Source organism: Arachis hypogaea, chromosome 14, assembly GCF_003086295.3.
Source record: "Arachis hypogaea cultivar Tifrunner chromosome 14, arahy.Tifrunner.gnm2.J5K5, whole genome shotgun sequence".
NCBI lineage: Eukaryota > Viridiplantae > Streptophyta > Magnoliopsida > Fabales > Fabaceae > Arachis > Arachis hypogaea.
In genome coordinates this window covers 86,226,911-86,254,452 of record NC_092049.1, presented here as the reverse complement: position 1 = coordinate 86,254,452, position 27,542 = coordinate 86,226,911, and the positions used below count along the sequence as shown (strand labels likewise).

General features: G+C 39.3%; 2 non-coding genes across 2 annotated transcripts; one reads left to right on the top strand and one right to left on the bottom strand.

The window, feature by feature from the left end:
* The first annotated feature begins 292 nt into the window (after nt 1–292).
* LOC112745283 (small nucleolar RNA R71) lies at nt 293–399 on the top strand. The gene has a single exon (XR_003173220.1). It is a non-coding gene; the product is annotated as a small nucleolar RNA R71 (small nucleolar RNA).
* A 19,498-nt stretch (nt 400–19,897) lies between these two features.
* On the bottom strand, nt 19,898–20,005 carry LOC112745130 (small nucleolar RNA R71). The gene has a single exon (XR_003173074.1). It is a non-coding gene; the product is annotated as a small nucleolar RNA R71 (small nucleolar RNA).
* Between the last annotated feature and the right edge of the window lie 7,537 nt (nt 20,006–27,542).

Genomic DNA, 27,542 nt, shown 5'->3' with positions numbered 1-27,542 from the left:
GACTGCTGCTACTTGGTTCCTCTCCATCTTCTTGGTGAGGTCAGCCAACTGCTGGGTAATGAGCTTGTTTTGGGCCAGCAGAGCATCTACATTGTTTAGCTCCATTACTCCTCTTGTGTTCCCTCTTTCGGAAGCATAGAAGTAGTCGTTCTCTGCTACTGTTTCAATGACATCTATGGCTTCCTCAATAGTCTTCTTCTTGTTCAAAGATCCTCCAGATGAATGGTCTACGGCCTTATTTGACTCATAAGAGAGCCCTTCATAGAAAATGTGCAGCTGCACCCATTCGTTGAACATATCTGGTGGGCACCTCCTTGTTAAGTCTTTAAACCTCTCCCATGCTTCATATAGAGTCTCACCATCTTGTTGCCTGAAAGTTTGGACCTCAGCTCTCAGCCTATTGATTCGTTGAGGAGGGTAAAATCTTGCTAAGAATTTGTTCACCACGTCTTTTCAAGTTGTCAAGCTCTCCCTTGGGAAAGACTCCAGCCACTTAGCTGCCTTATCCCTGAGTGAGAATGGAAATAAGAGCAGTCTATAGGCGTCAGGATGAACACCATTAGACTTCACTGTGTCACATATTCTCAGGAAGGTGGTTAGATGTTGATTGGGGTCCTCTTGGACACTCCCTCCGAACGAACAGTTGTTCTAAAAAAGGATGATGAGCTGTGGCTTCAGTTCAAAATTGTTGGCATGGATGGTTGGCTTTTGAATGCTACTTCCACAGTTCCCTGGGTTTGGATTGATGTAAGAGCCTAAAACTCTTCTGTCCTCCCCAGAATGATTTGCTCCACCTCCTCTGCCATGGTTGTGAGCCTCTTCTTCATGATGGTTTTCCATGTTTTCTTCCATGTTTGGTTAAAAGTATTCCTTAAAGTGTTCCTCCTCTTCTTCACCACCAACTACATGTTTTTCTCTTGCCTCCCTCCTTAGTCTAAGGAAGGTTCTCTCAGGTTCAGAATCAAAGAAAGTTGAAGCCCCGCTTCTTCTCCCTGTCATACAACCAACAAGTACAAGCAAAGAGAATAGGTGCAGAAAGTATATCTGTCAGAATTACTGTTAGTGTGAGTGATGCAATATATCAAACAGTTAGTGGGTTAGTGAGATGAATAGTAAATAACAAAGAAAAAGTAAGGGGGAAGAGAAGAAGTTATCTAAAACAGAAAGTAAATGACTCAAATAGAAATTTAAATTAAACAAAAATAAAATGCTCAATCTAGTTATCCTCCAATCTAATCATTGTTGATGCACAATCAATCCCCGGCAACGGCGCCATAAACTTGATGCACGGAAAACTTGTCTCACAATAAATTCCCTTCAGCAAGTGTACCGAATTTGTCGTCAAGTAAAAACTCACAATAGAGTGAGGTCGAATCCCACAAGGATTGATTGATCAAGCAACTTTAATTAGAGGACTGTTCTAGTTGAGCGAATCCAAAATTTGAGTTGAGAATTGCAGAAAATAAAATGGTGGGAAGTTAATTGACATGAAAGTAAATGCTAGAATTATAGATTTGAAAGTAAATGACGGAAGGTAAATTGCAGAATTGTAAATGGGAATGGGGGAATTGCTCATTAAAGTAAATAACAGAAATTAAAGAGAATGGGTAAGATCAGAAATGGGGAGTTCATTGGGCTTAGGAGATGTTGCATTCTCCGGATCAATTTCATTTTCATCTCTTCCTCAATCAATGCACTCATTGATCTCCTTGGCAATCTGAAGTGATTGAAATACAATTTCTTGTAATTCAATCTCTCAAATCTTGATCAATAGCCAATTCCTTGGTCAATTGCTCATGAGAAGAGATGAAGTATGGTCACTGATTATACCACATGCATTTCCCAAACTAAGTGTTGAGAGGATTATAGTCACATATCCATCCAAACCCAATTTGGTCCAGCATGAGAAAGCATTTCTAGCTTGATCTCTTCATTCCTCTTTCAAGGTTCAGAAGAGATCCAAGTATGAATAGCTTCTTTTTCAAGATAACTACTCAATTGGATGAAGATCGAAAGCTTTCAAGTAAAATCAAGAGAAAAGATAGAAGAAGAATAATGAAAACTAGTATTGATCCATCAAATTACAACAGAGCTCCCTAACCCAATGAAAGGGGTTTAGTTGTTCATAGCTCTGGAAAATGAAAACAAAGATGGAGAATACATGATGAAAACTTAGATGTGCAGAGAAAGTAAATACAGAGAGTAGTTCTATGCTAAGAGTCTCCCTATAATTTCCACCCTCCAAAATATTTCAAAGATACTCCTATATATACTACTCTTCTATTCTTCTAGTTGATTCTTCAAGTCTTGGGCCTTTGGATCTTGAGTTGGAAGCAGTTCTCTTCTTCATTGGGCTTAGCTTTTACTTGTAGAGAGAAAGTATGAAGTGGGCAGGGGCTTTGGCTCAGGAAGTTAGTGGTGTTAACGTTCAGTGAAAATATGGGTTCAAGAACGTTAGTGACAATCACCTTTTTTACTAACGTTCCTCATCAAAGTTAAAGGCCACGTTAACCTCAACGTTAGTGGCACAAACGTTGCCACTAACATTTCTACTATGTCCTTCGCACACGTTATTGGGACTCAACTTTCCCAATAACGTTGAGAAGCCTCCCCCTTCCCTACGTTAGAGCCCACGTTAACTTAGTTAACGTGGCTCTTTTAACGTAGGCTTGCCATCCTTCGAGAATGTTAGTGACACTTACCATTGTCACTAACATTCCAAATTGCCCCTATTTTCCACGTTAGAGTCCACGTTAACTAGGTTAACATGGCTTCTAACGTGGCCTTGCTAGCCATCTCCAACGTTAGGGACAAAGTTGAGTGTCACTAACGTTGGCTCATCCTTCCCTTATCCACATTAGCTTCCACGTTAGTGATAATGTTAAGTGTCACTAACGTTGGCTCTATTTCTTAACGTGGGCAATGATGGCTTCGAGAGCGTTATTGGCAATCACTTTTCTCATTAACTTTGCAAGTTACTCCCATTCCACGTTAGTGTTAACGTTAGTGCAACTAACGTAGCCACTAATGTGGTTCTTCTTTGCTTCCTTTGTCCTGAAATTAAGCAATAAAGTGCATCAAAGTTCTAGTCCAAGTCATGGGAAATGCAACATCCAATTTGTCCTTAAATTCATGCAAAATCCTCATGAAATCATGTAAAATACACAATGTATGCTTGAATCAAGATGTAAGTGAATATCTACCCAAAACTAGCTTATTTCCTAAGGAAATGCATGAAACTACCCTAAAAACAGTAAAGAAAAGGTCAGTGAAACTGGCCAAAATGCCCTGGCATCACTAGTCCCTTGACTCTCCTTTACTTTAGTAAAGGTTAACTAAGTGGAATTTAGATTCAACTTTAATCATTGCTGAGGGAGATAACCAAGTTGGACTTCCAATTCCTTTTACCTTGCCAGAAGTTTGCTTTATAGTATTTATTTATTTTAATTGCCATTTACTTTACTTGTCATTTAAATCACTTGCTTTTCACCTTCTAAACCCCGATTACAACCCGTATAGCCAATAATAAGAACATACTTCCTTGCAGTTCCTTGAGAAGACGACCCGAGGTTTAAATACTCGGTTATCAATTTTAAAAGGGGTTTGTTACTTGTGACAACCAAAACGTTTGTACGAAGGGATTTCTGTCGGTTTAGAGACTATATCTACAACGCGACTGTTTTTATAAAATTCTTTACTGGCAAAAATCCCAACGTCAAAATGGCGCCGTTGCCGGAAAACTGCTAACGTGTGCCTTATTATTGGTTATTGTAAATATTTTTCTTTTGCTTGTTTGTTTATTTTTGTTTCTCCTTTTTATCTTTATTTGCTACCATGAATTCTCACCCCTCTCGCTTTGAGTTTGGTTCTAACTTTGTTGAAGGAAATAGAAGTTACAGCAGGAATATGCATCAAGTTCAGACCAATCAAGGATGGATGGAGTCAAGAGGATCTAATCAACCCTTTAGGCAGCAACACCCTCTGAGATATCCTGGACAAAGACCATTCTACCGTACATACCCAGCTGAAGGATATGGTGGACAACCTTGTAACTACCAACAAGCCCCACCCCGTGCATATAAACCATCATTTCAACAAAACTTCGAACCACCACACTCACAAGCTTCTCTTCACCATTCGCCACCATATGATCCTTCCTTACCCCAATACCAATCCAATCACTCCCAATCACCGCCACTTTCCTATGTATCATGCCCAAGTCTAGCAACTCGAGAAGCAGAGGTTCGCCTAAAGGAAATAGTAAATAAACTTCAAACAACCATTCGACAACTGGAGCAAACAATAATTCAATGGGTTTCTAGGTGCTCAAATACACAAGGATCAGCCACAGCCCCATGTGAACAGTCTAACGAAGAGCGTAGCATGAAGGAGATACCAGAAACTCCAGTGGACAAGACAGAGAATGAATTCGTACTAGAACAAGTAGAAGAAGCTGTCATTGTTCAAGAAGAAGAGTTGGTTGAAGATCTAGGAGATGCTGAACCTCCATGGGAATCCAGAACTGAGGAGAACTCCGTCAAGGACACTACAGTTGATGCTAAGGAGGATATTGTACAATCTCCAAGGCAAGTTGTTTATGAAGAATCAGACGGAATAACCCATGACACAAATTCCCTTGATGATGATAGTCACAAGTCTGGCTTTCTTAGTAATGAACTTGCATCCACAAGTGAATTTTCTGAGATCGAAGAATCTTCCCCAAGTGAATACGAAGACGATGTGGAGGTAGATTTCTCTCAACCTCCAATCTATGACTCAAGTGATGAGGAAGACATAGAAGACTTTGACCAGGACATAGATACAATTGTAGAGCCTTGCAAGGAAGTGGAGGAATTCACAGAAGAGCACAAGGGAGTAGAACTTACAGAACCACCGGAAACACCTATCCCAAGGCCATTACCACCTAATACAAGCTTCAAGTGGGTACAATCCTTAACCTATAACTTTACTTATTCACTTGAATATGGTTTGCTTGAAACAGATGGCCAACTTAGAACTCTTTGCGGCTTTAAGAGTAAGAGGGAAATTGCTCGTACTCAGAGTTGGTGTACAAGGTTCAATAAGGTTCCACGCTTCAACTTGAAGTGCACGGATTGGTATCAAGCTCAATTGAATGGATCTCGGAAAATGTTTGGTCACTATGGTGAGAATATACTTTCTAAACCGCCCGGATGGAAAAATATGGATCAAAACGAAGGCAGATTTAGAACCAAGGTTTGGGATCTTGGAAAATATTCTGATATTCATCACCTCGGGAGCCTGAAAATCTGTTTGAAGCTGCTCAGAAGCTTCACATGCCTAGTTTTGGACCCCAGAGGCTGCTGGCATTCTAAACATTGGTGGAGATTTCTGGATGAATTTAAACACAAGCCACCATAGCAGGAAGCTCTTCCAATGTCCAACTTAAGGACTTTAACTAAAAGTGCTAGGTGGGAGACAACCCACCATGGTATGATCATTCCTTTTACAATTTTAATTTTATTTAGTTTTGATTGTTTTTGAATTTTATTTCATTTTATTGAACCTGGAATCATGCATAGCATTCATATTAAGCATTGCATTCTGCATACTGCATTCTGCATTCAAAAAAAAAAAACGTCATGCGACGCGACCGCATCAGCGACGCGTCCGCATTGCAAGGAGAGGGGAGAAAATAAAAACGAACAGAGAGTCACACTGGAGCGTGGCTAGAGGCGTGCCCGTGGCACAAATCGTCCCATGCGACCGCATCGCTGACGCGTCCGCGTCGAGTGGGAATACTGGCCTCCCACGTGACCGCGTGCCCCACGCGGCCGCGTGACCAGGATTTCGACGTAATAATGATGCACAGCCGAAAGTTGTGCTAGAGTGGTGCTAGACTGGCACTGGACGCGCAGTCCATCTCACGCGACCGTGTGCCCCACGCGGCCGCGTCACATCCTACTAAGTGCCCACTCACGCGATCGCGTGCCCTACGCGATCGCGTCACCCAATATTTGGCAATTAATGATTTTTGAACAGAGAGTTGTCCGAGAGCGAGGCTGTCCTCGCGCCAGTAGCATAAAACGGGTCATGCGACCGCGTGACCGACGCGATCGCGTCAATCAGTTTAAGCGCAAGCTGCCCGACCGCGTGCCCCACGCGACCGCGTCGCTTGCGCCGCACAGCTTATCCTAATTTGCCAAATATCTTATCTTTTCTCTCCCAATCCTAATTTTTCCTCCCTCCTTTCTTACTTACTTCTTCTTCCCTTCTTTCCCTTCTCATTCTTCTTATCTTTTATTTTATTTTATTTAATTTATTTGCATACTTTCATTCATTGCATATTTTTATTTTTCTATTGGTGTTCAAATGTTCTTATTCAACTGTTATATCTTTTCTGGTATTATCTTGGTGCTTATGACTTGTTTTATTCTGGTTAGGTAATATTATTTAAATCAATGCCAATCTTTTATACCTGTATTACTTTTTGCATTGACATGAATTTATATTATCTCTCTTTCCCCACTCTCTTCTCCATTGTTGCAATTTTGTACCACTCGTATGACATGGCTTCTATTGTTTTCTCACTTACATGTTGAAGCTTCCATGTAAATGAGACCCTTATCATTTGGCATTAACCCACCCATACTTCTTTTATTTTCTTATCTCTATTTCTGGGTTACTGTTCTTCCCTTTTTCTTTCAGGATGGCCACCCGGAAGGGAAGCGGAAGACGTTTTACATGGGGAGACAGACAAGTCCATCTGCACAATCCTTCGAGAAAAGCAACAGTTGAAACAACCCGTCCACCTGCAAATCTCAGCATGCACCGAGGACAGTGCAATCTTTAAGTGTGGGGAGGTCGATACCGATCTCCATGGGTTAGTACCTTTCTGTTTCAACACCAATATTTTAATTTTCTTTGTTAAATTAGTTGTTGCATTTGCATATTTGTTTGATTTTATGCATCTAGTTACTACTTGGTTAAAGTAATAAAATTCTTCTAAAGACCCTATTTTTGAAAAATTTCACTAATTTAAATTAAAATTTTTTTTTGTTAAATTTGTTTGAAGTGGTATTTGGAACATGGTTTTTGAGCCAAAGAACACACAACCAGTGAGATTTTAAGCTTATTTACATGGTTACATTATTTAACCATAAATATTTTATTCTTGTGTGTTTACTTCTCTATAATTGTGATCTTTACTTTGTTCCAGTCTATATGTCCAATATTTAGTGTATTTACGTGCTTGCATATGATTGAGGCCATTATTTGATTTTAGCTCACTTATCCCAAATAAGCCTACCCTTTAAACCACCCTTATCAGCCACTTTGAGCCTTGAAATCTCTATTTGTTCTATATCTTACCACATCACTAGCCTTAAGCGGAAAACAAATTAATTATCCCAATTGAATCTTTGGTTAGCTTAAGATAGTGTGTTAATTAAGTTTGGGGAAACTGTGGGAACATGGGTTAATAAAGGAAAAGTATAATATTTCTAATTTATTTGAATATCAGGAATTTGGGAACCTACTCATGAAAAAACTAAAATAAAAAAATAATAAAAAATCCATGTGCATTTATAAGTTATGTTTGTTTCTCTACTAAAAAAAAGAGAAAAAAAAAGAGAAAAATCCAAAAATACTCAATAAATAAGTAAATAAGAGGACAAAATTACCCCAATATTAAGTTTAATAAAAGATCAATGCACATGTGATAAAAAAATTAAAGAAAAATTTGGTACATGAGTTTGGGAATTATACAAAATTGAGAATTATGGGTAGCTAGGCATGAATTTAAAAGTATATAGAGTATATGTATATTAGGTGAGAGCTTAGGTTAATTAAAGATTCAATTTATAAAGCTCACTTAGCCATATATATATACCTTTACCCTTACCTTAGCCCCATTACAACCTTGAAAGAGACCTCATGATGTTTGCATTGGTATATTAAATATTGTTGATTGGTTAGATGAAGAACAAGGTTTAGAAAGCATGACTAGAGAAGAGTAGAGTGATTGACCCTAGACACCTTAGAGTAAGAGTGATATACACTACCAGTGAGGGTTCAATGCTTGATTCTATGTTCCCTGCTTTCATTAGCTATCTTCTTACAAGTTTACTTGTCCTTTATTGTATAATTTGAATTAGTGAAATCTGATTTATGTTTGTGTTGGAGAACTTATTTATTTTTAACCAAGTAGGTAGAAACATTTTGCATGTAGTTGCATTCATATAGATAGGATTGCATTTCATACATCCTACCATTCCTCTTCATCTTTATAGCTTCTCTTGAGCTTAGCATGAGGACATGCTATTGTTTAAGTTTGGGGATGTTGATAAACCACTATTTTATGGTTTATCTTGTACTCAATTGAGTGGTTTTTATCAACTCTTTACCCACTTATTCATACTATTTGCATGTTTTACATTTTCCTTCCTGGTTTTGAGCTATGATTGAAAACATGCTTCTTTGATCTTATATTTGCTTATTATTAATTACCTTTATTTCCATTTGATGCCGTGATTAGTATGTTGAGTAGTTTCAGATTTTCTAAGGCAGAATGACTTAAAGGATGGAAAAGGAAACGTACAAAAATGGAAGGAAAGTGCGAAACGGAGTTTTGAAGAAACTGGCATCCACACGATCGCATGGATGACGATATCGCGTGCCATGCGTGAAGAAGCAGCGACGCGGCCGCATGACTGACGCGGCCGCGCGACTTGAGCATAGCGCATTCGATGCGGACGCGTGACCGACGCGACCGCGCCACAAGGAAAACTCCAGATGATGCGACCGCATGACCCGCGCGGACGCGTGACAGAGGCCACGTATCAGAATTTACAGAATACGCCCCCAGCGATTTCTGAAGCCCTCTTGGCCCAGATCCAGGTGCAGAACACACAGACTAGAGGCTATAAAGTGGGGGAATGCATCCATTCAAAGGGAGCTCTCAGTTTTTACTACTTTCCATGATTTAGATTTAGTTTGAGAGAGGTTCTCTCCTCTCTCTCTTAGGATTAGGATTTAGGACTTCTCTTAGTTTTTAAGAGTGACTCTCAATCCAGGTTTTATGTTTCTTGTTTTAAGCTTCCCTTTTCACTTTTATTTATTTATTCCAGCACTTGAGTTGATTATTCACTTTTATAATTTAAATTATGAATTATTCCATGTTACAGATTGTTATTTGAATTAATGACATTTGAGGTATTTCAGTTATTGATTGCTTTCTCTTTAATTTGTGTTACCATTGTTTCCAATCTGAAGATATTCTATTCCAGCAATTTACTTTCTCCCTTTTTGGTCTTGGTTAAGAAATCAGTAACTCAACAGTTATCAAACTCAACATAATTAATAATCGTTATCTTGCTAATTGAACTGAACTTCAATAATTCCAACTTTTTCTTAGGAAATAAATAGGATTCGAAGGTCAAACTAATTAGTCCCTTGCCTTTCCTTTACTTTAGTAAAGGTTAACTAAGTGGAATTTAGATTCAACTTTCATCATTGCTGAGGGAGATAACCAAGTTGGACTTCCAATTCCTTTTACCTTGCCAGAAGTTTGCTTTACAGTATTTATTTATTTTAATTGCCATTTACTTTACTTGTCATTCAAATCACTTGCTTCTCACCTTCTAAACCCCGATTACAACCCTTATAGCCAATAATAAGAACATACTTCCTTGCAGTTCTTTGAGAAGACGACCTGAGGTTTAAATACTCGGTTATCAATTTTAAAAGGGGTTTGTTACTTGTGACAACCAAAACGTTTGTACGAAGGGATTTCTGTCGGTTTAGAGACTATATCTACAACACGACTGTTTTTATGAAATTTTTACTGGCAAAAATTCCAACGTCAGACGCATTACTTCCCTATAGGTCGTGACATAGCTCTCTTTGTGCCTCAATACCGTGTCTTCAGCCAACCTCAGAGAAGCTGCCAAAGCAATAGAACTAGCCTTTTTGCCCTCCAACTCCTTCTCCAGCTTGGTCACTTTCATTTGGAGCTCCTCCTTCAAACCCTTCATCCTGTCGAACTGCCGCTTAGCCTCCTCCATAAAGGCCTTGGTAGCATGAAGGGGAAGATCCAGGGCAATTCGGTACATGGCAGCTCCCATATGCGCCATCTTGATACTGCTCCGAGTAATAAAGTTCAAATGGCGAAGAAGAGAGACATCGTCAGTAGGGATGATACCATAAGGACCGATCTGATGATCTACAAACTCAACCGCATCAAAGTCAGGAGCATCAAGATTAAAAGGCTCAGTTGTTTTTTGTTTTTTCGGAGGAGAAGCACCAGAGATAGCAGTAGAAGCCTGCGAAGGATCAACCAAACGAACCCGGGGAGTGGGGATCATCTTTCTCGGCCCAGGAGAGCTCGGCACGGAGGGCTTTGACTGAACTTGGGAAAACCCCTCCCCGGACGCTTTGGCCAAGATGTTCTGAGCTGCAGTAGCCTTCCTTGCCTTTTTAAAGGCCTTCATGGATTCATTATTTTTAATTATCTCTGCAAACAAACATCACAGCGAGAAACCAAGTTATGAATCAAAAAAGAAAAGAGATAAAACTCGACAAAATAAGCAAAAAACAAAAGAGAAATCGACCACTACCCAGCTCAGCTCGGAGAAGAGAGGGATTTTCCAAGAATTTCTTTGTATCAAGATGGGGAGGCTGTCCCCAATTCTCTTCCAACACAGTCACAAAGGCTTGTTCAGCCTCACACAACATCTCCCACGTATATTTAGACACCATTACATTCTTTTGTCATTCCAAAGGAAAGGCGGGCTCATCATTCTCATCCAGAAAAAAGGGCCGAGGTCCTTCAACAGCTCGGACCCTGAAAAAGTAATTTTTGAAGTCGCAAAAAGATTCATCAAACATGGAAAAAACCTTCTTCCCTTGGGAAGCTCGGAAAGAAACCCAGGCGGCCTTCTTCTTAACCACCCCGGGCTTTGTCAAAACAAAGAGATAAAAGAAGAGGGACTGTGAAGCAGGAATATCTAGTTCATGACACAGCAACTGAAAGATTTTTATAAAACCCCAAGAGTTGGGGTGAAGTTGGGATGGAGCTACATTACAAGACCACAAGAGGTTGGTTTCAAAAGGGGTAAAAGGAAGAGTAACATTCATCTGACTAAAAAAGAAGTCGTATGCGTAGAAAAAGGGGCGCTCTCCAACAATTCGGGTAGAAAAACAAACCCTTTCCTCAGAAGTGGGAGACATAAGCTCATAGTTCTTTTCATCACTACCATTACTAAAAATCCTATGAAATTGCCTAAGCTGCTGACAAAACTCGGAATCAACCAATAAAACACATAGAAGAACCATGGAATCCACCCAATCAGCCATGCCCTCAGGGACTTGGGAAGATGTCTCAACAATATTTTTGCAAGAAGACATAAGGTCAACTAGTCCTACAACAAGAAAGAAGAAAATAGATTACTAACCCAAATATCTCGGACAAAGTCAAAATTAACTCACAACAGAGCACGACTCAAGCATACAAACAAGTGTAAAGGAAAACCCCATGACAAGATCCAGGGGCAACCTTTGGAGGCAGTAACAGAATAAGGGCTCAAGAAAAAACAAAAAAATCCATGAGATTAACATCCCAACAAAAAACTCTCAGCAAAGAACAGCCCCTTTTCCAAAAAGCAACATCCCGAGAAGAAAAGAAAGTCATTACCCTAGAAAGCTACAAATCAAATAAAGTCGTCAAAATAACTACCTTCCAAATTCACAGTCTCAGCTTATCAGCAAACAGAACTACCAAGCAGCAAAATATATCAAGAAGAAGTCATCAAAGGCGCCACCTTTTTCAAAGAAATAGATCCCCCCAAACAAGCAAACGACACAAAATCAAAACGAGCCACCAGAGAAATCGTTACTTTCTACAAATGTTCATAAGCAAAATTACTGTTCATATCCAAAGTCATCACAGTTACCAACATGGCAAAAAGACATCAAAGGAACAATCTTTTAAGGAAAGTAAAGGCCTCAGTGACAACATGCATCACAGCAAAATCAAAACTTTACCAAAAACCGAATGCAAGATGACGAAGGAAGTAAAAAAGCGGAAAGAAGAACCAACCTGGAAAAAGTAGAAAGTTGTGACGAAGTTGAAAATAGAAGATGGAATCAGGAGTCGCCCTTTCACAATAAGGAAAGAACTAATAATCGCCAAGCAACGTCACAGGAAGAAAAGCAAAAACTGCAAGCTTCAGGTGAAAACAAAAAGAGAGAAAGAAAAGGGAAGTTACGGAGAAGAGAAACCATTTTTCCTGAGTGTGAAATTCAAAATAGAGAGGCTAAGAGAAATGGGGAAATTAAAAACCAATTAATGAGGATATTAAACCCTCGCATATTCCCAAGGCTAAGAGCGCTAAATGCAAAAGCGCGCGCTTCTAAGAAGAAGCAAAAGAAAACGTTCCACATCCAAAAGAAGACTCATCAAGGAGGAAATCGACAGAATACTCGAGTTCGGCTTCACCAGAAAAAGGTCCGAAGTCCTAAAACTAAGACTCGACCTCAAAGGAAAGACCAAGCTCGAGCAGGGGCACTGTTCATACCCTGGGTCGAGCTGTCCGACCCGGGATGATTAACAACAAAGCGACTAACCTCTTCAGGTCAAACCATTCGACCTCTTCTCAAAGAGCTTGGCTAAATCACCAGGAAAGCCCAAAAAAGGGCCCAAATAGAGGAACATGACCCAAATCCAAAGGCAGCCCAAGCCTACAGAGAGAAGGGCGGTTCCCTTGAAAGATAAGCTGACCTCACCAAAAGATAAAGATAAGATAAAATAACTAACTTATCTTATCTAAAAAGGTCACTCCAAACCATTATAAATACACTGGAACACCCAGGTATAACTCATACTCTGATTCTACTAAAAACCTACTTAATACCCTTGCTAACTTAAGCATCGGAGTCCCTTGCAGGTACCACCACCCTCCGGTGACAAAGGATCAGCAGCATTGTCAGTCCAACAAGTCGGACGCACTAGCTCCGGCCGCCATCCACCAGCCGAACACGTCAGCTCCGACCAGCACAGAAGATCTCGTATGAGATCGAGCTACAGTTTCAGGTAACCCTCGGAATAGAAGTTGTATTGGTGTTTTGGAGTTTAATGCAAGAAAGGAATAAGCTAAAAGTGTGAATGAAAATCAAGCTATATAAAAGCCATGGCTAGGGGTAAGAGTTGGACTTCCTATCATCATAATCTCCATCAATTGTGACCACAATTAGTTATTGCTTCACTTAGTTAACCTCTAGTGTGAGGAAAGTTAAGTGAGAGTAATCAATTTGGATTCACAAGTCCTAGTCTAACCCTAGGAAAGTCTAGCTTTAGTGACATGCAAATCAATTAGCAATCTCCAATTGATAATCAACAAAAGACATTGATGATTCAAGTGTCTCTAATACCTTAACCCCCTAGCCAAGAATGAAAAGTCTACTCCATAGCTAAAGTTGGCATTTTCTCAAACACTTGGAGAGCAAGGATGAGAGACATTGTAAAATTGAGAATAAACTTGCAATTAAAGATATCCACTACTGATGCACGGAAACTTGTCCTTTAACAAATCTCCCTCGGCAAGTATACCGAAATGTCGTCAAGTAAAAACTCACAATAGAGTGAGGTCGAATCCCACAGGGATTGATTGGTCAAGCAACTTTAATTGGAAGAAGGTTCTAGTTGAGCTAAGCAGAAATTGGGTTGAGAATTGTAGGAAATTAAATGGCGAAAAAGTAAATTGCAGAAAATAAATGATGGAAGGTAAATTGCAGAATCTTAAATGGGGAAGGGGAGTTTAGCATGAAAGTAAATAGCAGAAAGTAAAGAGAATAGGTAAGATCAGAAATGGGGAGTTCATTGGGCTTAGGAGATTTCGCATTCTCCGGATCAAGTTCATTTTCATCTCTTCCTCAATCAATGCATTCATTGATCTCCTTGGCAATCTTAAGTGATTTAATTCCAATTCCTTGGTAATTCAATCTCTCAAATCAGATAATTAGCCAATTCCTTGGTCTAATTGCTCATGAGAAGAGATAAAGTGTGGTCACTGATTATACCACATGTATTTCCAAATCAAAGTATTGGGAGAATTATATGTCACCATATCCGCCCAAACCCCAATTTGGTCCAACATGAGAAAGCAATTCTAGCATGATCTCTTCATTCCTCTTCTAAGGTTCATAAGAGATCCAAGTATGAATAGCTTCTTTTCCAAGATAACTATTCAATTGGATGAAGATTGAAAGCTTTCTAGTAAAATCAAGAGAAAAGAGAGAAGAAGGATAATGAAAACTATTATTGATCCATCAAATTACAACAGAGCTCCCTAACCCAATGAAAGGGGTTTAGTTGTTCATAGCTCTGGAAATGAAAAGCATAGATGGAGAGTACATTCTCAGAATTAAACTAAAAGTTGCAGAGAAAGTAAAATACAGAGAGTAATTCTAATAATGCCAAAAAGCTCTTCCCTTTTTCTAATTCAAAACTACCCCTATATATACTACTCTTCTGATCTTCTAGTTGGTTCTTCAAGTCTTGGATATGGGCCTTTGGATCTTGAGTTTGAAGCAGTTATCCTCTTCAGTGGACTTAGCTTTACTTACAGAGAGAAAGTGTGAAGCAGGTAGGGACTTTAGCTTAGGACGTTAGTGGCGTTAACGTTAAGTGAAAGTGTGGGTTCGAGAACGTTAGTGACAATCACCTTTTTCACTAACGTTCCTAACCCAGGGATGATCTACGTTAACTTCAACGTTAGTGGCACCAACGTGACTACTAACGTTGCCTCTTGGTCCTTCGCACACGTTATTGGGACTTACCTTTTCCAATAACGTTGAGAGTCCTCCCTTCCCCCTAAGTTAGAGTTCACATTAGTGTGGCTAACGTGACCTTTAACATATGCTTGCCAAATCTTCGAGAACGTTAGTGACACTTACCTTTGTCACTAACGTTCCAAAACGCCCCTACTTCCCACGTTAGAGTTCACGTTAACTAGGTTAACGTGGCTTCTAACGTGGTAGTGATAGCCATCTCCAACGTTAGTGACAAAGGTGAGTGTCACTAACGTTGGCTCATCATTCTTTCCTCCATGTTAGCTTCCACGTTAACTTATTTAACCGTTAACTAAGTTAACGTGGGAGTTAACGTTGCTCATGGTGGCTCATTCCAACGTTAGTGACAAAGGTGGGTGTCACTACCGTTGGCGATTCTTTGCTCCCTCCACGTTAACTAAGTTAACGTGGCAACTAACGTGGCTCAAAGTGGCTTAGTCCAACGTTAGTGACAAAGGTGAGTGTCACTAACGTTGGCCATTCTTTTGCTTCCCCACGTTAGAGTCCACGTTAATTGAGTTAACGTGGCTCTTAACGTGGCCAATATGAGCATGGTCCAACGTTAGTGACAAAGGTGAGTGTCACTAACATTGGCTTCCTTTTCTTCTTCCACGTTAACTACCATGTTAATGTAGTTAACGTGGCAATTAACGTGGGCTATGATGGCTTCGAGGACGTTATTGGGGATTACTTTTCTCATTAACGTTGCAAGCTAGCTCCCCTTCCATGTTAGAGGTCACGTTAGTTAGACTAACGTGGCTGCTAACGTGGTTCTTCCTTGCTTCCTTTGTCCTAAAATCAAGCAGTAGAGTGCATCAAAGTTCTAGTCCAAGTCATGAGACATGCATCATCCAATTTGTCATTTAATTCATGCATAATTCTCATGAAATCATGTAAAGTGCACAATGTTTGCTTGAATCAAGATGTAAGTAAAATTCTACCCAAAACTTGTTTATTTCCTAAGAAAGTGCATGAAACTACCCTAAAACCATAAAGAAAAGGTCAGTGAAACTGGCCAAAATGCCCTGGCATCATGATGAGCGGATAATTTATACGCTTTTTGGCATTGTTTTTAGTATGTTTTTAGTAGAATCTGGTTACTTCTAGGGATGTTTTTATTAGTTTTTATGTTAAATTCACATTTCTGGACTTTACTATGAGTTTATGTATTTTTCTATGATTTCAGGTATTTTCTGGCTGAAATTGAGGGACTTGAGCAAAAATCAGATTCAGAGGTTGAAGAAGGACTGCTGATGCTTTTGGATTCTGACCTCCCTGCACTCAAAATGGATTTTCTGGAGCGACAGAACTCAAAATGGCACGCTTCCAATTGCGTTGGAAAGTAGACATCCAGGGCTTTCTATCAATATTTAATAGTCCATACTTTGCCCAAGTTTAGACGACGCAAACTGGCGTTCAACGCCAGTTCTCTACCCAATTCTGGCGTCCAGCGCCAGAAACAAGTTGCAAAGTGGAGTTCAACGCCCAAACTGGCACAAAAGCTGGCATTCAACTCCAAAAAGAGCCTCTGCACGTGGAACATTCAAGCTCAGCCCAAGCACACACCAAGTGGGCCCCGGAAGTGGATTTATGCATCAATTACTTACTTCTGTAAACCCTAGTAACTAGTTTAGTATAAATAGGACTGTTTACTATTGTATTAGACATCCTGGATTGCATCTTTTTGATCAGTTGTATGCTATCTTAGATCACGTTTTGGGGGCTGGCCATTCGGCCATGCCTGGACCTTTCACTTATGTATTTTCAACGGTAGAGTTTCTACACTTCATAGATTAAGGTGTGGAGCTCTGCTGTTCCTCAAATATTAATGCAAAGTACTACTGTTTTCTATTCAATTCAACTTATTCCGCTTCTAAGATATTCATTTGCACTTCAACCTGAATGTGATGAACGTGACAATCATCATCATTCCCCATGAACGCGTGCCTGACAACCACTTCCGTTCTACCTTCGATTGAATGATTATCTCTTAGATCTCTTAATCAGAATCTTCGTGGTGTAAGCTAGATTGATGGGGGCATTCATGAGAATCCGAAAGGTCTAAACCTTGTCTGTGGTATTCTGAGTAGGATTCTTGGATTGAATGACTGTGACGAGCTTCAAACTCGCGATTGCTGGGCGTAGTGACAGACGCAAAAGGAGGGTGAATCCTATTCCAGCATGATTGGGAACCTCAGATGATTAGCCGTGCTGTGACAGAGCATTTGGACCATTTTCACAAGAGGAGGGGATGTAACCATTGACAACGGTGATGCCCTTGTATAAAGCCAGCCATGGAAAGGAGTAAGACTGATTGGATGAAGACAGCGGGAAAGCAGAGATTCAGAGGAACGAAAGCATCTCTACACGCTTATCTGAAATGCTCACCGATGAATTACATAAGTGTTTCTATCTTTATTTTCTGTCTATTTATTATTAATATTCGAAAACTCCATAATCAATTATTATCCGCCTGACTGAGATTTACAAGGTGACCATAGCTTGCTTCATACCAACAATATTCGTGGGATCGACCCTTACTCACGTAAGGTTTATTACTTGGACGACCCAGTGCACTTGCTGGTTAGTTGTATCGAAGTTGTGACAAATTATGAATTGAGATTAGAGCACCAAGTTTTTGGAGCCATTACCAGAGATCACAATTTCGTGCACCAAGTTTTTGGCGCTGTTGCCGGGGATTGTTCGAGTTTGGACAACTAACGGTTCATCTTGTTGCTCAGATTGGGTAACTTTGTTTTCGTTTTCTTTTCAAAAATTTTTCAAAAATTTTTCAAAAAATCTTTCAAAAATTTCTCCTTTATTTTCGAAAAAAAAATTTTAAAATAAAAATGTTTTCAAAAATATATTTTTCTTTAGAATTTTTAAGAATGAATTCTAGAGTTTCATGAAGCATGTTGAAGCATGCTGGCTATAAAACCATGTCTAAATTCTTTTGGACAGAGGTTTTGGCTTAAAATTGAATGAATTACACTCATATTTTTACTAAAGCTTGGCTGGCTATTAAGCCATGTCTGACCCTTTGATTGGAGCTTTAGACTAAAGAGCATAAGATTCCTGGAATTCATATTAAAAATTTTGGAACCCTTATTTTTCTTTTTCAAATGATTTTCGAAAAAATTAAAAGAAAATACAAAAAAAATCATAAAATAAAAAAAAATCAAAAATATTTTGTGTTTCTTGTTTGAGTCTTGAATCAGATTTTAAAGTTTGGTGTCAATTGCATGTTCATCTTGCATTTTTCGAAAAATTCATGCATCCATAGTGTTCTTCATGATCTTCAAGTTGTTCTTGGTAAGTCTTCTTGTTTGATCTTGATGTTTTCTTGTTTTGCATCTTTTCTTGTTTTTCATGTGCATTTTTGCATTCATAGTGTCTAAACATGAAAGATTTCTAAGTTTGGTGTCTTGCATGTTTTCTTTGCATATAAAAATTTTCAAAAATAAGTTCTTGATGTTCATCTTGACATTCAAAGTGTTCTTGGTGTTCATCTTGACATTCATAGTGTTCTTGCATTCATCACATACTTTGATCCATAACTTTCATGCATTGAGTCATTTTTCATGTTTTTCTCTCTCATCATAAAAATTCAAAAAAATTCAAAAATCAAAAAAAAAATATATCTTTCCCTTTTTCTCTCTTAAAATTTTGAAAATTAGATTTGACTTTTTTTTAAAAATTTTTAAAATCTAGTTGTTTTTATGAGTCAAATCAAATCTTCAATTTGAAAATCTTATCTTTTTCAAAATCTTTTTCAAAAATCAAATCTTTTTCATTTTTTCTTAGTTATTTTCGAAAATTATAAAAATATTTTCAAAATCTTTTTCTAATTTTATATCATAATTTTCGAAAATAACATCATCAATTAATGTTTTGATTCAAAAATTTCAAGTTTGTTACTTGCTTGTTAAGAAAGATTCAAACTTTGAGTTCTAGAATCATATCTTGTGATTTCTTGTGAATCAAGTCATTAATTGTGATTTTAAAAATCAAATCTTTTTCAAAACTAATTTCAAATCATATCTTTTCAAAAATATCTTCTTATCTTATATTTTTCAAAAATTTGATTTCAAAATACCTTTTCTAACTTCCTAACTTCTTATCTTTTAAAAATTTGTTTCAACTAACTAACTAACTTTTTGTTTGTTTCTTATCTTTTTCAAAACTACCTAACTAACTCTCTCTCTCTCTCTAATTTTCGAAAATATCTTCCCCCTTTTTCAAAAATTTCTTTTTAATTAACTAATTATTTTAATTTTTGATTTTTAATTTTCGAAAATTACTAACCTTTTTCAAAAATAATTTTCGAAAATCCTTCTCCCTCATCTCCTTCTAATTATTTATTCATCTACTAACACTTCTCTTCATCTCACATCACTGCTCCTATCCTTACCCTTGTGTTTGGATTCTTCATTCTTCTTCATCCCTATTCCTTTTCTTCTTCTACTAACAATAAGGAACCTCTTTACTGTGATATAGAGGATTCCTCTTCTTTTCTTGTTCTCTTCTCTTTCTTATGAGCAGGAACAAGGAAAAAGGCATTCTTGTTGAAGCTGATCCAGAACCTGAAAGGACTCTAAAGAGGAAACTAAGAGAAGCTAAATTACAACAATCCAGAGACAACCTTATTGAAAATTTCGAACAAGTAAAGGAGATGGCAGCCGAACCCAACAACAATAATGCAAGGAGAATGCTTGGTGACTTTACTGCACCAAATTCCAATTTACTTGGAAGAAGTATCTCCATTCCTGCCATTGGAGCAAACAACTTTGAGCTGAAACCTCAATTAGTTTCTCTGATGCAGCAGAACTGCAAGTTTCATGGACTTCCATCTGAAGATCCTTTTCAGTTCTTAACTGAATTTTTGTAGATATGTGATACTGTTAAGACTAATGGAGTAGATCCTGAAGTCTACAGGCTCATGCTTTTCCCTTTTGCTGTAAGAGACAGAGCTAGAGTGTGATTCGACTCTCAACCCAAAGACAGCCTGAACTCTTGGGATAAGCTGGTCATGGCTTTCTTAGCCAAGTTCTTTCCTCCTCAAAAGCTGAGCAAGCTTAGAGTGGATGTTCAAACCTTCAGACAGAAAGAAGGTGAATCCCTCTATGAAGCTTGGGAAAGATACAAGCAGCTGACCAAAAAGTGTCCTTCTAATATGCTTTCAGAATGGACCATCCTGGATATATTCTATGATGGTTTATCTGAGCTATCAAAGATGTCATTGGATACTTCTGCAGGTGGATCCATTCACCTAAAGAAAACGCCTGCAAAAGCTCAAGAACTCATTGACATGGTTGCTAATAACCAGTTCATGTATACTTCTGAGAGGAATCCTATGAGTAATGGGACGCCTATGAAGAAGGGAGTTCTTGAAATTGATACTGTGAATGCCATATTGGCTTAGAATAAAATATTGACTCAGCAAGTCAATATGATTTCTCAGAGTCTAAATGGAATGCAAGCTGCATCCAACAGTACTCAAGAGGCATCTTCTGAAGAAGATGTTTATGATCCTGAGAACCCTGCAATAGCAGAGGTGAATTACTTAGGTGAACCTTATGGAAACACCTATAATCCATCATGGAGAAATCATCCAAATCTCTCATGGAAGGATCAACAAAAGCCTCAACAAGGCTTTAATAATGGTGGAAGATACAAGTTTAACAATAGTAAACCTTTTCCATCATCCACTCAGCAACTGACAGAGAACTCTGAACAAAATACTTCTAATCTAGCAAACTTAGTCTCTGATCTATCCAAGGCCACTGTGAGTTTCATGAATAAAACAAGGTCTTCCATTAGAAATTTGGAAGCACAAGTGGGCCAGCTGAGTAAAAGGATCACTGAAATTCCTCCTAGTACTCTCCCAAGCAATACAGAAGAAAATCCAAAAGGAGAGTGCAAGGCCATTGAATTGATCACCATGGCCGAACCTGTAAAGGAAGGAGAGGACGTGAATCCCAAGGAGGAAGACCTCCTGGGACGTCCAGTGGTCAATAAGGAGTTTCCCTCTAAGGAACCAAAAGAATCTGAGGCTCAACTAGAGACCATAGAGATTCCATTAAACCTCCTTATGCCATTCATGAGCTCTGATGAGTATTCCTCTTCTGAAGAGAATGAGGATGTCACTGAGGAGCAAGTCACCAAGTACCTTGGTGCAATCATGAAGCTGAATGCCAAATTATTTGGCATTGAAACTTGGGAAGATGAACCTCCCTTGTTCACCAATGAACTAAGTGATCCGGATCAACTGATATTGCCTCAGAAGAAACAGGATCCTGGAAAGTTCTTAATACCTTGTACCATAGGCACCATGATCTTTAAGGCTCTGTGTGACCTTGGTTTAGGAATAAACCTCATGCCCCTCTCTATAATAGAGAAACTGGGAATCTTTGGGGTGCAAGTCACTAAAATCTCATTAGAGATGGCAGACAATTCAAGAAAATAGGCTTATGGACAAGTAGAGGACGTGTTAGTAAAGGTTGAAGGCCTTTACATCCCTACTGATTTCATAGTCCTAGATACTGGGAAGGATGAGCATGAATTCATCATCCTTGGAAGACCCTTCCTAGCCACAGCAAGAGCTGTGATTGATGTGGACAGAGGAGAATTGATCCTTCAAATAAATGAGGACAACCTTGTGTTTACAACTCAAGGATCTCTCTCTGCATCCATGGAGAGGAAGCATAAAGAGCTTCTCTCAAAGCAGAGTCAAATAAAGCCCCCACAGTCAAACTCTAAGTTTGGTGTTGGGAGGCCACAACCAAACTCTAAGTTTGGTGTCAAACCCCCATATCCAAACTCTAAGTTTGGTGTTGGGAGGTCTCAACAAAGCTCTGCACATCTGTGAGGCTCCATGAGAGCCCACTGTCAAGCTATTGACATTAAAGAAGCGCTTGTTGGGAGGCAACCCAATGTTTATTTATCTAATTTTCATTATTTTTCATGTTTTATTAGGTTCATGATCATGTGGAGTCACAAAATAAATATAAAAATTGAAAACGGAATCAAAAACAGCAGAAGAAATTTGGTGTTGTGATGAGCGGATAATTTATACGCTTTTTGGCATTGTTTTTAGTATGTTTTTAGTAGAATCTGGTTACTTCTAGGGAGTTTTTTATTAGTTTATATGTTAAATTCACATTTCTGGACTTTACTATGAGTTTATGTGTTTTTCTGTGATTTTAGGTATTTTCTGGCTGAAATTGAGGGACTTGAGCAAAAATCAGATTCAGAGGTTGAAGAAGGACTGCTGATGCTGTTGGATTCTGACCTCCCTGCACTCAAAATGGATTTTCTGGAGATACAAAAGTCAAAATGGCGCGCTTCTAATTGCGTTGGAAATTAGAAATCCAGGACTTTCCAGCAATATATAATAGTCCATACTTTGCCCAAGTTTAGACGACGCAAACTGGCGTTCAACGCCAGTTCTCTACCCAATTTTGGCGTCTAGCGCCAGAAACAAGTTGCAAAGTGGAGTTCAACGCCAAAACTGGCACAAAAGCTGGTGTTCAACTCCAGAAAGAGCCTCTGCACGTGGAACATTCAAGCTCAGCCCAAGCACACACCAAGTGGGCCCCGGAAGTGGATTTATGCATCAATTACTTACTTCTGTAAACCCTAGTAACTAGTTTAGTATAAATAGGAATGTTTACTATTGTATTAGACATCCTGGATTGCATCTTTTTGATCAGTTGTATGCTATCTTAGATCATGTTTTGGGGGCTGGCCATTCGGCCATGCCTGGACCTTTCACTTATGTATTTTCAACGGTAGAGTTTCTACACTCCATAGATTAAGGTGTGGAGCTCTGCTGTTCCTCAAAGATTAATGCAAAGTACTACTGTTTTCTATTCAATTCAACTTATTCCACTTCTAAGATATTCATTCGCACTTCAACCTGAATGTGATGAACGTGACAATCATCATCATTCCCCATGAATGCGTGCCTGACAACCACTTCCGTTCTACCTTCGATTGAATGATTATCTCTTAGATCTCTTAATCAGAATCTTCGTGGTGTAAGCTAGATTGATGGCGGCATTCATGAGAATCCGGAAGGTCTAAACCTTGTCTGTGGTATTCTGAGTAGGATTCTGGGATTGAATGACTGTGACGAGCTTCAAACTCGCCATTGCTGGGCGTAGTGACAGACGCAAAAGGAGGGTGAATCCTATTCCAGCATGATCGGGAACCTCAGATGATTAGCCGTGCTGTGACAGAGCATTTGGACCATTTTCACAAGAGGAGGGGATGTAACCATTGACAACGGTGATGCCCTTGTATAAAGCCAGCCATGGAAAGGAGTAAGACTGATTGGATGAAGACAGCGGGAAAGCAGAAATTCAGAGGAACGAAAGCATCTCTACACGCTTATCTGAAATTCTCACCGATGAATTACATAAGTGTTTCTATCTTTATTTTCTGTCTACTTATTATTAATATTCAAAAATTCCATAATCAATTATTATCTGCCTGACTGAGATTTACAAGGTGACCATAGCTTGCTTCATACCAACAATCTCCGTGGGATCGACCCTTACTCACGTAAGGTTTATTACTTGGACGACCCAGTGCACTTGCTGGTTAGTTGTATCGAAGTTGTGACAAATTATGAATTGAGATTAGAGCACCAAGTTTTTGGAGCCATTACCAGAGATCACAATTTCGTGTACCACATCACAACACCAAACTTAAAGCTTGCTTGTCCCTAAGCAAGTACTGGAACAAGAGAATGATAAATGGAATGCCAAGAGATATGAGTCATTATTGTGGAAGTCATATCCTTGGTTTTATGGCGGTTTCATGCATAACAACTTAGGTTCATTCCTTCAATGGATTTCAGACCTTTATCATGTCCTGGAATACTCGCTTGATTGCACCCTGTGAGACTTTTATTCATTGATCATTTTGTCTTTCCAAGGTTTATTTCTTCCTTAGGCTAAGTGTTCTGTGAGGGGGCGACTCTTTAAGATAAGCTTTCAGCCAACACTCCCGAACTAGTTGGTTCAAGGTGCTAGGTGTTGAAGCACCCCTAAGGACTTACTCCCTCAAGTCTCTCTCCCCCATACATGCACACTACAGGCACATGGTTTGTTATTTTCTTCCCTTGAGGTCTTGGTGTCCAGCACCTCTTTGGGTTACTAAATGTTCTGTAGCAAGGTTGCTCTTGATAGTGGATTTTCAGTTGATAATCCCGGGTTAGTTAACCCAAGTTACCAAGTGATGAAGCACTCCTAAGAACTTATTCATCCAAGCAGATCCTTGGTACAAGAGCACCACAGATACATCCCTCAAGATTCAAGCCCTTGGTGCCTAGCCTTATTCTTTATTAACTTTTCTTTCTTTTTCAACTCTTATTCTTCTTTTCCTTTTTCTTATTAGGATCTTATTATTTAGCTAGTCTCATGGGGTGTGTTTCAAGCATATGATTTAGGACGGATAGTTGCCTTCCCACCTTGTTGGTGAACCAACTTAGCTAAGTGATTACTACACCACAAATCTAAGAACTTACTCCACATATTGAACTCCACTATGGTCTTTCATAACATCTCTTTTTATTTAGCTTAAAAAGGACAAGCATACAATAAGCAAGATGGAATTGAAAACAGGCAATTTGACTAGCAATCATAGACCTAAGCAAGGAGAATACTAAAAACAGAATTGAAAATTCGAAACTACCATGGAAGCATGTTCTATTTTATACATGATTTCCCTTATTTAAAACTTGAAAAAGATGGGACAATGAGGGAACTCCACCACCTTTTAATCATGGGGTTGCCCATGCTCTCCCTCTTGCTTGTCTTCTTTGCGTCCACTTGTGCTTCCTTGTATCCTTGCTAGTCTGGCTCTTTTCCAGTCTTCAAGTGCCTTCCTTACTGATTCATGACTCTTCTCCACCCTTTCTTCTTTTAGAGCTTGATGATGCCATGAGTAAGAGTTGATGTGTGAAAATTTTGATGGGTTGTGGATAAGTGGTGGAATTTGGTTAGGTTTGGATAGGATGTAGCTTGAAGAATTGTACTTCGAGAGTGAGAAGTTTGAAGAAATGGTTGCTGGAATGTGAAGGGAAGTACGGACTAGGAATCACTTATATAGGAAAGTAATGAGTGAATGAAAGGTGTGGATTGATGGGGTGGTTGTGTGATGGACGGATGGGGTTTAGCATGGGATGAGCACAAGGATCATCAACTTTATGATGGTGTTGGTTCAGTTTCCAAGCTTGTTCTTTTTCCAATGTTGCATGGCAAGAATTCCCAATGCAATCCCTTGGAGACACGTGTACAATCCTCTCCTTTTGTGGTAGCCGAACCCTTCAACTGTCCCATCAATTCTCCTACAAAATAAAAGAAATGTGATTAAAAGAAAACTTGTGGAAAGTGGCGGCAAAATTAAAGAATAACTACTTTTTAAAGTTTTTGTTTCTAACTACTAAGTGCTGTTCATGAGTGCACACCAACTGACTAACTCAACATCCATGTATGCAACATTGACAACACCAAACTTAGTTTGGTGCCATGTGGTGTAAAAGATTTGTTCAAGGCCCCTAAGAGTGACATGATATGGGTTACATTTATGTTCTCTTAGTGTGCCTTGAACACCAAACTTGTTCCTCATTATATGTTGCACAAAAGGATTCATTCAAGTGCATGTCAAGTTGAGTTGAAATCCCTGAACCTTGCTTTATTAATTACTTTTAAAAGCATGTAAAACATGGGTTGCCTCCCATGAAGCGCTTCTTTAGCGTCACTAGCTTGACGTTCTGCCTTTGTCATGGTGGTTGGTAATGCTTCAGATCTTTCCCTCTTGCAGTAAACCTATATCTATTGGCTTCATCAATGATCTCCACATGTTCTAGGGAGAGAACTTTGTTGATGGTCTCATATGATTCTGGTGGTTTTGGCTCCACTTGAGTTTCCTTTAGCTGTGACAGTTGCTGATTCTCTTGTTCATCACCCAAAGGAATTCCAGGGTGTACAGCTTGTGCTTCAATGCTTTTTTCTCCTGCCATTGCTCTGTCATGCTCTGCCCTTAGTTCCTTGCCTTCCTGACTTGCTTCTTGTGAGGGTTTGAAGACGTTGAAAGTTAGTTGTTCGTCATGAATCCTCAATATTAGCTCTCCTCGCTCCACATCTATGAGCGCTCTGGCTGTAGCTAAGAATGGTCTTCCCAATATGATTGGATGAAGGTGACTTTCTTCCATTTCCAGTATGACAAAGTCTGTGGGAAGGAAGTAGTTCCCAACCTTCACCAGCACGTTTTCAACCACTCCAATTGTTTATTTTTGAGTTTTGTCCGCCAGCCTGATGACTACGTCTGTGGGCATCAGCTCATTGATTTGTAGCCTCTTCATAAGGGATAAAGGCATTAAGTTGATGCTTGCTCCCAGATCACATAGTCCTTTGTCAAACATTGTTTCTCCTATGGCACAGGGGATATGAAAACTCTCTGGGTCCTTCCTTTTTGTAGGCAGCTCTGGTTGAATGAGAGCACTGCACTCCTTGTTCATCACTATGGTTTGTCCTCCCTTGAGTGAGCTTTTCCTGGTCAGCAGCTCCTTCATATACTTGATGTATGAGGGAATTTGTTTGAGAGCCTTGATGAATGGTATGTTCACATGGAGGGATGCAAATATGTCAAGAAACCTTGAGTATATTCTCTTCTCTACACCACCATTTAGTAATTGGGGAAAGGGTGCATAGAGCCTCAGCAACTTTTTCTGCGTAATTGTGGTTTCCTGAGGATTCTCTTCCTGCTTTCCTGCTGATGAATCTTCAGATTGTTCTGATGGTTTGTTCAGCTCTTCCTTAGTCTCCTTATCACTTATAGTAACCATCTTGCAATCTTCCCATCTAACTTTCTTTGCTTCACCTCTTGGATTTTTCTCTGTGTCACTTGGGAAGCTATCAGTAGGTTTGGGAATCTTCTCAGACAGGTATCCCACTTGAAATTCCAGCTTCTTGATGGTGTCTCCCTGATTCTTGATATTGGCTCGCACCTCCTCTTTGAACACCTTGTTATCTTGAATCTCCTTGCATATGCCTTCAAGTAGAGTCTCAATCCTTGATGGTCTTTCTTCCGATGATGGAGAGTTGAGATTGGAGGGATGAGAAGGGTTATTTTGGTTTTGGTAATGATGTGGAGAGGTGTTGTTAGGGTGGTGTTGATATGATCTCTGTGTGGAATGTTGGTGAGCTGTATTGTTGTTGGGGTTGCGACGTCTCTGATCTTGGCCTTGATCTTGTTGATTTTCCCACCCAAAGTTTGGGTGGTTCCTCCAACTAGGATTATATGTTTTGGAGTATGGGTCATGGTGCTGCCTGGGTGAATTCCCAATGTAGTTGGCTTGTTCCTGATCACCCTCTGCTTCTTCATTTACTCCTTCTTGGGTTGCTGCTGAAGTGGTGATTGCTGCTACTTGATTCCTCTCCATCTTCTTCGTGAAGTTAGCTAATTTCTTGGTAATCATCTTGTTTTGAGCTAGCAGTACATCCACATTGTTTAACTCCATCACTCCTCTAGTGTTGCCTCTTTCAGAAGCATAGAAGTAGTCATTCTCTGCTACAGTCTCAATGACATCTATGGCTTCTTCAATGGTCTTCTTCTTGTTCAGAGATCCCCTAGATGAGTGGTCTACTGCCTTCTTTGATTCATATAAAAGACCTTCATAGAAACTGTGCAACTGTACCCATTCATTG